This window comes from Lygodium microphyllum, chromosome 13 (genome assembly GCF_053477565.2).
Source record: "Lygodium microphyllum isolate KBCC chromosome 13, Lygodium_microphyllum_v1.1.10, whole genome shotgun sequence".
NCBI lineage: Eukaryota > Viridiplantae > Streptophyta > Polypodiopsida > Schizaeales > Lygodiaceae > Lygodium > Lygodium microphyllum.
The window spans coordinates 97,961,315-97,972,739 of record NC_141147.1 but is presented as its reverse complement, the minus strand read 5'-3'; positions in this window follow the sequence as shown (position 1 = coordinate 97,972,739).

Sequence of the window (11,425 nt, the reverse complement as noted above, 5' to 3'; positions counted from 1 at the left end):
TGGTACTTTCAATGGATCACGCGATGGAAAGACTGTACTTGCTTTTATCAATCAATTTGATGATTACTTCCATGAAGAAACATATGCTGAGAAAGACAAAATTAAATGTGTCACTAACCATTTAGTTGACCGAGCATCCTTATGGTGGACTGTGGTCCACAAGAGCATTGATTGTCCCACTACATGGGAGACTTTCCAAAAGAAATTTTTGCAAAATTTCCTTCCTCCTCAATTCCACAAAAAAGTCATCAAGCAATGGGATCTTCTACAACAAAGGGATCATGAACCTATTTCCCAATACACTGAACGTTTTTGGAATGCCCTACTGCAACTACGAATGCTCGAAGATGTACTTGAAGCAACTCATAAATGCAAGTTTATGTCTGGCCTGCTTGGACATTTCTATGCGGAAGTCAATATGTTCAAGCCAACAACTCTTGAAGATGCAATTTCCTTGGCCCATGATACCGAAGACAAGATTCGCAAAAGAGACAAGCGACCACAACAATTCCCAACTAATGGTAACTTTGGTTCCAAATAATTCAATTCAAATATTCTAAGATTCAATCAAAGTCATTTTCTTCCATCTTCATTTTGTAAATCTTGGACACGACCACCTGATTTGCCATCAAACACAAATCCAAACCCTAAGCCATCTCCACAGTCAAATCCTAACATTCCTAAACTTCCTACCATTACCAATAATGTATCCAAAGCAAAACACATAGTTTAATATAAATGCCATCAACCTGGACATCTAGCAGCCAATTGTCAATCCAAAAAGCCACCTGTCCATATCAATTATCTGGGAGCCATAGAAAAAGAAGAACGTGAGGAAATGCCTGACTTTACAGAAGATGATGATGACATTGGTACTACTTCGGATACTTTGCCAGGTATGCCAACTCCCCATTCTTTGTTAACAATGAAATGTTTTGTGCATGGTAAAGAAAATATTATTTTACATGATGATGGGAGCACACATGACTTTATTTCTATAAAATTAGTCAAATAATTAAATTTACAAACTGTTTCTACACATTATCGCATCAAGGCTACATTCCTAGGTACGAGATATAATGGAACACAAGAGGTGCATAATTTAGAAATTAAAATTGGTGAATATACTGAACGAAGAAATTTCTTAGTTGTACCTTTGCAGTCTAGTGACATTATCTTAGGAATGCCTTGGCGTCATCAATACAATCCTGACAGATTATTCTACGCATTCAATTAAAATTTATTTTCAAGGAAAACAAATCACATTGCATGGTATGCACGCTTCCAATAATTTTCCACTGCTTACTCATACTCAGGCTAAACGTGCATTACGTAAAAGTAGCAAATCCTATTTAATATGGGTGAATGAAATTCAGGCTAAAGAAAAACAGATGCATCCTAGGCATACACAATTTCTTGCCCAATTTCAAGATTATTTTGCTGCTGATTTACCACGTGGATTACCAGCTGCACGTCCTGAAGATCATAAGATAGATTTAATTCCTGGAACACAACCACCATGTAAAGCACCATATAGACATAACCAAATTGAACAGAAATAAATTTAAAACCAAATAGAAGAATTGCTTAACAGAGGATTAATTAGACCTAGTAGTTTTCCATTTGGTGCACTTATCTTATTAGTGAAGAAGAAAAATAATACTTATTGCATGTGCATTGATTATTGTGCCCTAAATAAAATTACTGTTAAGAATAGATATCAGATTCCTAGGGTAGATGATCTTATGGATAAGCTACAAGGATATGCCATATTCAACAAGATAGATCTTAAATCTGGATATCATCAAGTAAGATTGGACAAATCTGATATATTCAAAACTGCATTTAGAACACAATTTAGACACTATGAAGTTCTAGTCATGCCTTTCGGTTTAACTAATGCACTAGCCACATTTAGTAGTATGATGAATCGCATATTTTTGAAACATCATCATTGTGTCATAGTTTTCTTTGATGACATATTAGTATTCAGTAAAAATGAGAATGAGCATTATGAACATTTGTCTTTAGTTTTTAAGTTGTTAAAAAACAATCAATTATATGCTAATCCAAAAAAGAGCGAATTCTTTCAAACAGAAATTGAATATCTAGGACATATTATTTCATCAAAAGGTATTAAAGTCGACCCTAAAAAGATAGAAGCAATTTTAAATTGGCCGATACCCAAAAATGTGCATGAATTACGTTCTTTTCTAGGTCTTACTAGCTTTTATAGAAAGTCTGTGAGGAATTTCTCATTACTTGCATTACCTTTGACAAAACTTTTAAAGAAGGGTATTGTGTATAACTGGTCTGACAATCAACAAAAATCCTTTGATTTGCTGAAACATGCTTTAACTCATGCTCCTGTATTACAATTACCTGACTTCAATAGACTATTCTTCTTAGTAGTTACTGACGCTAGTGGATTTGGAATAGGAGCAGTCCTTATGCAAGATTCTCATTCCATTGGTACACAGATCGGATGCTGTATGCGCACGTAGTGAGCGTCAGAAGGTCCCCAAGAACAAAATAACTCTACTTTTTGCACACAAATCAATGTAAAAAGCTTGCACGACATGAACAAGAGACCAATTGGGTGCAATCTCCCCTCATGCCTTGTGTGAGCGCTCCACAAAGCATGTATTTCATATATTAATCATCTTCAAGCTCAAATAATAGCCCAAATTACAAAATAGCACGCTTTAGCTTTTGAGTTTGCTTTTGTGCCAATAAAGAATTAAAGCCAATGGGCGCCCAAGAAGTCAGGCGTACCCAAATACAATGTCCAAATACAAATATGTAGATCGTGTGTCCATGCGCATACAAAAATAATAAATAAATATCAAGCGCTTTGATAAATAAGCACGACAAAATATAGGCACCATGCCTAAGGTATACGCCCATCAAAATATTGACAATAACTTGAATACACGCTATCCTCCAATGCTTTCCACTGCCACCGTTGCTATCTCTACACATCAACTGAAGCATTCACAATTGTTAGTAAAATAATACAATTAAACCGACAAAAGTGAATACCTAACAGTCTTCAGCTACATATATAAATTGGTTAGAAATCAATCCTAACCTTAATTTATCAGGAGTGCGCACTCTAAACTCATAAACGTTTATTAATTAAATATGTATTTTACAGAATCACCCGTTATGGAATCACCCATTGTAACGTGTCCCCTAGAATCATCTAGGACACGTCTTGGCAGTCCATCGGAAAGGATGTCTAGAAAACTCCCCCCCGGCACTCCCATGGAATGTTATGGGTTTTGCAGTCTAGGTCTTCCCGCGTCTGCCACGTAGCGGAAGTATCCTGGCCGTTCCCACTTTAGGATTGACCGGAATTAGAGTTTTCCTGTTTGGTCATTAGCTAACAACAACTAGCGTCAGACCCAAGCGAACTACTTTACGCAAAAACGCCAGGTCCGAAGCGAGTTCACGCTGCACTTGGTTCAAGGAGAATGGGAAACGAGAGGGATGCAAGGCTCAACCTCTCTGCCATAAGGCATAGTCCCATTCCGTTCCCCTAAAACAGCGTAAATCGGGTAAGACGTAACTCTAGGTTATCGCTCTCATTATTCGCTTTGATAATGATGATCATCCCGCTGTTCCTCGAGATTTTTGAGAAAAGTTCCCGGCTAACTGGGACCACCCAACCGTAGGACGGACCCATGGCCCATCCTCCGCACTTTCCTCAGTTTGTTTTAGTTATGTAATTATCTAACACATTTAATTTGACATATAGCAATCAGCTTCTTTAATTAATCCTGTTAAGCACTGGTTCCTTCACGTAATCTTATCACGTGACATAGAAAAATAATATCAGACAAATTCTTTATTATCATTTCATCATTTTATCTTTGAAATACAATGAGTTCCGCCCGTAGGCTTGTCCATAATCCGCCCGAAGGCTCATCCAGTAATCCGCTAGGGATCACTATTCCAAGCTTCTGCCCGTAGACTAGTATGCTGGCCTCGAGATCCAATCCCGAGTCACGTTAGCCTCTTGTGCAGGACCCGAAAGGCGAGGGATTTACGGCCAGAGCCCCCCCTGGCACCCAAGCGTCCTCCTGCTCCAAGTAGAGCTCAACGGAAAGACCTCTCGCGGCGGGTTCGGTCCACGTTCCCGGCACGGTCAACAACCCCCTTGGCTAGGGTCAGGCAGGCAGTCGGGGGTAACTGAAGCTGCCTCTCCCTTCAGGCCTTCAACCTGAAGCATTTATATATCTTTTCATCCTTTAGTTCCTTGAGCAAACAATGCAAACAGTGCTTTCTAAACTGTTACAAGCACAATCAATTCCAGTGGTTGTTTATTTGGCAAACTGTTAAGGAGTGAATCCTTCTCTCCGAATGCATCCAGCATTCGATCCGGAATCAATTGCAACTTGGTAAGATTCCTATTGTCCTTGGGTTAGGGTCATACCCTGTTAACCCAACTTAACCAATACCTTAGGTTTTATTAATAGTAAATCCCGACGGCCATGTCGCTTTAATTTATTGATTAATCATTTGCGTCCAAGCAAATACCTAACTTCCCTTAACTTGGCAAATTTCCCCTAATGAGGGCGAAGTAACAGGATGACTACCCATCCCCTTGCAAATTAAACTTGCGCAAGAACCTGCCAACCTCATTCCAAGGAATGGCAAAACTTTCTTGTGATCAAACCACAAGGCTATGCGACGTTGCAACTTGTTGCACAAGTGTCGCCTCCATTCCAAGAGATCATTTCACCTATTGAATGGTGTTTTCTGGTCAGGAATTATGATTAGACTCGAAGTAGGGTTTAGGGTGTCTTCTCACTCACCCCAATCCTAATTGCACTAGACCGACAACGTTCGGTCCTAGGGATTCCAACTCAATCCAAGTTCTAGCACTAGGTCGAATGATCTTTAGGGTAGAAACCCTAGATCATTATTTGCGTGCGCGTCCCATTGGCTCAATTTTCCGGGAAGGTGGGTAGGACCTTTGGGTTTGAGGACTTCGACTTGGTGTCCAAGTACGTTACTTGGCTACATCTCTAACGTGCCAAGCCCTAACTAGTACTTGAGGTTTTTATTGAATCGGCTAGCTACGCCTATACGAAACCCTAGCAGTCATGATACCACAAATGACTTGGGTAAATTGACCTACTTGTCTTTGACAAGGACAATTCTTTCCTAGAGATGATATACTTGGTCTAAAGTAGAAAAATAGTTGCAAAATGTTACAATACATGTAAACATGTAATTCATTACTTCCACGCACCATAAGATCCGCAATAGCCCTATCCCTTTTTTGTTAAAGTCAAAAGGCAAGATAATTTGAAGAATAACCTACATAGGGCTTACTAGGATTTAAATCAAGGGATAACACCTACAACCTTGTGTCTAAGTATTTGCATTTCATGTTTGTATAAGCCATGCAATCATTCCTAAATACTACATGATGAAATGAAATTTGCGAAAGTATAAGTGCGACCCTTAGATACAACAACATCGTGAATGAAGTTCATGCAATACTAAGGCAAGTGTCGATTTAATCTATTTGCAAGCATCATTTCCCATGCAACTTATATAAGATCGGGGTTCTTTTTCATGCCGTGCAACAGAAATTAACACTTTCCTCATGCGAATCCTAACGAAGGGAGTTATTGCAAAAATACTCCTTTCCTTCATGACCAATGCACTTAACAATTTCCTTTTTAACCCTAGGCAATATGTGGCTTTCTTTTAAAAATGCACGACAAAACAATTTACTATTAAGGTCGTAAGATGGATGGACAAATAGCGTTTATATTGAAAATACCAATTTTTTTTCCCAATTGCATTTAACTAGGCTAGGTGAATTTGAACATGCACGGGTGCTTCTTAATCCGTGGAATCGTCATGCTTAATGCATTACTTTAGTATGAAATCACAATAGAAAAAAAACCTGGGTTTGTGGGCTCGGGGATATGTCCACTTGAATGCTAGGAGAAGAACCTCCCGCAGGTGCGCCTTGCGACTTCTTGGGAGCCATCGATAGCGTGCTTACGGACTTCCGGTTTGCCTTTACCCTTACGCGATCGATGAGTCTTCTCCAACCGTTGCGAGCCGCTTCAAGATCTTTTCCCCTTTTCCCTCGTACGTCGGAGATTCCTTCCAAAGCGCGGATCCTTGAGAGTACCGGCTTGCGGTTTTCAAGGCTTATGGACGGCCCGGTTTTAAAACCGAAAAGCCCGCGTAGGACCAAGGCTTATGGCCTTAACCTTAGAAGCTTCTTAAAGAAGCTTCTAAGAAGCTTCTGGAGATCAGCACGACGTCAGGGGGGCGGATGAAACCCAATGATTGGGAAGGCGTCGAGGACAAGGGAGAGTACTCGATGGCGATGGCGAGGATGGGCGGCGGCCTGGTGGTCTCCAGCAAGGCGGCGGCGTCCTCACGGCGGCTCCCCAGCAGGACAGCGACTCCCCCCTCCTCTCTCTACGCAGCCTCTGGCCTACGGTGGTAGCAGCAGCCTTCATCCCTCCCCTCCACGCAGCATAGAGGGTGTATATATAGGCATGGGGGGGGGAGAAGAGCTCCACCACGTGGGCCCCCCCTGCATGGGTTCCCCCCTCCCCATGCAGTCCACGACTCCATCAAGTCCCATCCCCCCACACTCCCTTTTCTCCAGCCGTGCATCGGCTGGGAAAAAAAGGGATAAAATAAAAAAAATTTGCCTTGATAATATTCAATTTGCCCCTCCCAAAAGGGTGTTTACGTGTGACTTGCGGGTTTGAACTCTCGGGTTTGCTTTGCCAATGCGGAGGTCCCGATTTCTCGCGTGCAGGTCACAGGTTACATTGCCGGCAATTTCAATATGTGAGATAACCTTTGCACAAGGTTTACGCAGTGTGCGGGAAGTCAATATTCACGGGTGGGAATATTACACCCATGTACACATCAAATTAACAAAATGCCCGAAAAGGATAGGCGTTCCCATCGAATTCTCGCACAAAGAATCTACTTTGTGTATGAGCCCCGGTAATAAAAGTTTATGGAATCCACTGTAAAACCTCACGGAATCCACCATGGCATGGAATCCACCGTGTAATATGCCTCCTGGCATCACCCATAGCATACTCTAGTTGCAAACTCAAACCATCTGAACTTAAATATTCTATCTATGATAAGGAATTGCTAGCTGTAGTATAAGCCTTACGTCAATGGAAACATTATTTAATGGGATTTGAATTCATGATCAAAACTGACCAACAAAGCATTAGACATCTCCTTAGTCAACCACAAATATCTGACCGACACATTAAATGGGCCGCTTTTATTCAAAGTTTTCATCCCCTTATACAATATCAACCTGGAAAAGAGAATATTGTAGCTGATGCTTTGAGTAGAAGACCGACAATTCATAATATTTCTGTGATAACATTTGATTCCCTTATCCCTATGAAAGATACTTATCATCAAGACCCTACTTTTCATGCTGATTGGAATAAACTAGTTGCAAATAATTGGATTCCTATTAATTCACTGTCTTATACTAATGGATTCATGTTTTATGAAAAAAGATTATGTGTGACTGTTCCATTTCGATCATTTGTTTTGCATGAAATTCATTGTCCCCCATATCAAGGTCATGGAGGAATTATATCTACTTTGCGTACATTGATTGAAGATTTTTATTGGCCACATATGGACACTGATGTATCTAACTTTGTATCTGAATGCTTAATTTGTCAACGAGTAAAAAGACACCATGGTAAACAATTTTGTTTATTTATGCCATTATCCATTCCATCACAACCATGGGAACAGATTTCAATGGATTTTATCACTGGTTTACCTAACACTAAAGCTAACCATGATATGATTTGGACTGTTGTAGACAGGTTTAGCAAACAGTCATATTTTATTCCATGCAAGAAAACTCTAACTGCATCTCAAGCTGCTCAATTGTTTCTGAAAACTGTGTTTACTAACCATGGTTTACCAAAAGTCATTATTTCTGATCGTGATTCTAGATTTTGTAATAATTTTTGGATTACTTTGTTTGCTAACTTAGGAACAAAGATTGGTAGAGATCTAAGTGCTTTCCCCACACTGTTAGCTCCACATTGAGCTAATAGCAATTGAGGACAATTGCTATCCCACCCTGGGGATATGATGCCAGGAGGGATATTCCACGGTGGATTCTGTGAGGTTTTGCGGTGGATTCCGTAAAATTAATTACCGGGGCTCATACACAAGGTGGATTATTTGTGCGATTAATATGCATGACATGCTACGTGTTGACATGTATATAATGCCATGTGGGATCCTCTTGTAACGATATGTGTTTTCCTTAACCTCTCTAAGCTATACTATAAATAGGGGTCATGGGCTACAAGCCCTTCATTCTTACTAACACTAGTTGTTAGGCTCTTGCAAGGTAAATCCTCTTCCAATTCTTGTCTTGATCTAGTTTTGTCCTGTAATCAAGCCATGCTCTTGTGAGCATTCTCTTGTAATTGAGTTCTCTATTAATCAAGTTATCTCACAATCTAGTTCTAGTTCAATTTCTCTTTCAAGTTCTTCTCTTGGAAGTTCTCTCACAATCTCCTCACTCTCGAAGAGCACTTGCCATGGCTATAACAACTTGGCAAGACTCTCTTACCACAATCTTGCCTAGTCATGATGGAGTCCATGATGGAAGGTATTGTTACTTCTTTACAAAGTATCACGCAAAATCCAAGAGCTTCAAGAAAGTAATGCAATTCTACAAGTCGAGCAACCATAAGCTTTGGGCTTAGCTCTGCAAGACCTACAATGACAACTTCAAGAAATTCAAGAGACAAGCCTACATCAAACCAAAGGTTCATCACCTCTACTACTAGCAACCTTCATGATCAACATAAGTAAAAACCAAATGTTAATTTTCTAGAGAAATTTGATAGCACAATGTCAAAATTAGAGGTTTCCTCCAATAGCTATGATTGTTAATATGTATGCAACTGGATCGTTATCCAAATGATGCTTCTCGGATTGACCTCCTAGGAACTTTGCTCTTAGGTACAACTCTTTCTTGGTTTGCCCCCTTTCTTGAGAAGGAATCCCCACATTTCTATATAATTTTGAGGTCTTCATACAAGAGTCCCCTGCTACATTTGGAGAAGTAAGTCGATGGGGACGCCTATCCTTTTCGGGCGTTTTGTTAATTTAATGTGTAAGTGGGTGATTCCATAGCGGGTGATTCCGTAAAATACATATTTAAATTAATAAACGTTTATGAGTATAGAGTGCGCACTCGTAATAAATTAATGTTAGGATTGATTTCTAACCAATTTATTTATGTAGATGAAGACTGCTAGGTATTCACTTTTGTCGGTTTAATTGTATTATTTTTCTAACAATTGTGAATGCTTCAGTTGATGTGTAGAGCGAGCAGCAGTGGCATTGGGAAGCATTGGAGGATAGCGTGTATTCAAATTATCATAAATTTTTTATGGGCGCGTATCTTAAGCATGGCGCCTATATTTTGTCGTGCTTATTTATTAAAGCGCTTGATATTTATTTATTACTTTTGTATGGGCATGGGCGCATGATTTAAATATTTGTATTGGACATTGTATTTGGGTACCACCTGACTTCTTGGGTGCCCAATAGCTTTAATTCTTTAATGGCACAAAAGCAAACACAAAAGCTAAAGCTTGCTAATTGTAAATTGGGCTATTTCTTGAGCTTGAAGATGAATAATATTTAAAATACATGCTTTGTGGAGCGCTCACACAAGGCATGGGGGGAGATTGCACCCAATTGGTCTCTTGTTCATGTCGTGCAAGCTTTCTTAATTGGTTTTTGTGTAAAAAGTAGAGTTCTTTTGTTCTTGGGCACCTTATGACGCTCACTACGCATGCATACGGCATCTGATCTGTGCACCAATGAAGCCCCATAAAACATGGATTAGAATATGCTTTTTACCTAGTTACCTTTGTTCTCCTCCCTCCTCATGAATAGTACGAAGTAGAGCATGGTTTGGAAGATGCATTCTTAGTTACATTTATTCTCCTATATCTCTCCCATGCATAGCAAGAAGTAGTTCATGGTTTGGAATATGCATGCTTAGTTATGTTTGTTATCCTATAGTCTACTTCATAGCCCCACTACTTAACATGTGTAGGTTTTGAGTAATGATCAAGTTGTGTAGCACTTTCTGAGACAGAACAATTAATTAATAGCTATATTACTCCATCATCATTTTACCATTAATTACTCCCCATGTCTTGCTTTATATCACAATGTTACTTGAGGATCCATAGCTAGAGATGGATGGAGAATGAGGTGATAGCAATGGAAAATTGTTGATGGCATGGAGTGATGGTGGGAGGAGACAAATAAAAAAAAAGTGTGGGGCATGGGGCAATGGTGAGAGAGGGAAAGATCCATTCTTTAGAAAATGGTGGCTACCCTATGAGTTTTGAGGGGGTGAGATGTATAGAGAGGTAGAAGTTTTAACTAAGAAGCACCTTATACCCCCTACTTGCACTTGCCTAGCTACATTGGGTATACCCACCATCGTAGTACATTGTGTGTGTATGTGTGTGTGTGTGTATGTGTGAGATGAAATGAAATGAAACATTCTATAAATTTATGCAAGAGGCCAAAATGATGTATGAGACCATAATTTATAATTCTTTTTAAATTGCTATAAGTATTGAGAATTAAGAATTCTACAAAAGGAGTTTAGATCTAAAGGCTTATACTAGAGGAACCTATCTAGTAGAGTCATAAGTGATGAAATAGACCCAATAGGAATATGAAGGTACATAATATCTCAAGAAATCCCTCATTGACCACTATAGTATTACTTCAATCTCATCCCAAGTGCAAAAGAACTTGGGTGGCCTTCCTTGGCTTGAGTATTGATTTATTATCTCATTCTATACTTTTGTCATCAAGTGTATCTCTTAGCCTCTAAGATGCTTTGTAACGTGTCCACTAGTATTATCCAGGACACATCTTAGCAGTCCATCAGAAAGGATGTCTAGAAAGCTCTGCCTCGGACTCCCATGGCATGTTATGGGGTTTGCGATCTAGGGCTTTCTGCGTATGCCACGTAGCGGAAGTATTCCGGCCGTTCCCACTTAGGATCAACCTGAATTAGGGTTTTCCTGATTGGACATTTCCTAACAGCAACTAGCGTCAGATCCAAGCAAACTACTTTACGCAGAAATGCCAGATCTGAAGCGGATTCACACTGCACTTGGTTCAAGGAGAATGAGAAACGAGAGGGATGCAAAGCTCAACCTCTCTGCCATAAGGCATAGTCCCATTCCGTTCCCCTAAAACAGCGTAAATTGGGTTAAAACATAACTCTAGGTCAACGCTTTTGTTGTTCGTCCTCTGACAATCATCCCGCTGTTCCTCGTGATTTGAGAAAAGTTCTCAGCCAACCGGGACCACCCATCCGTAGGAC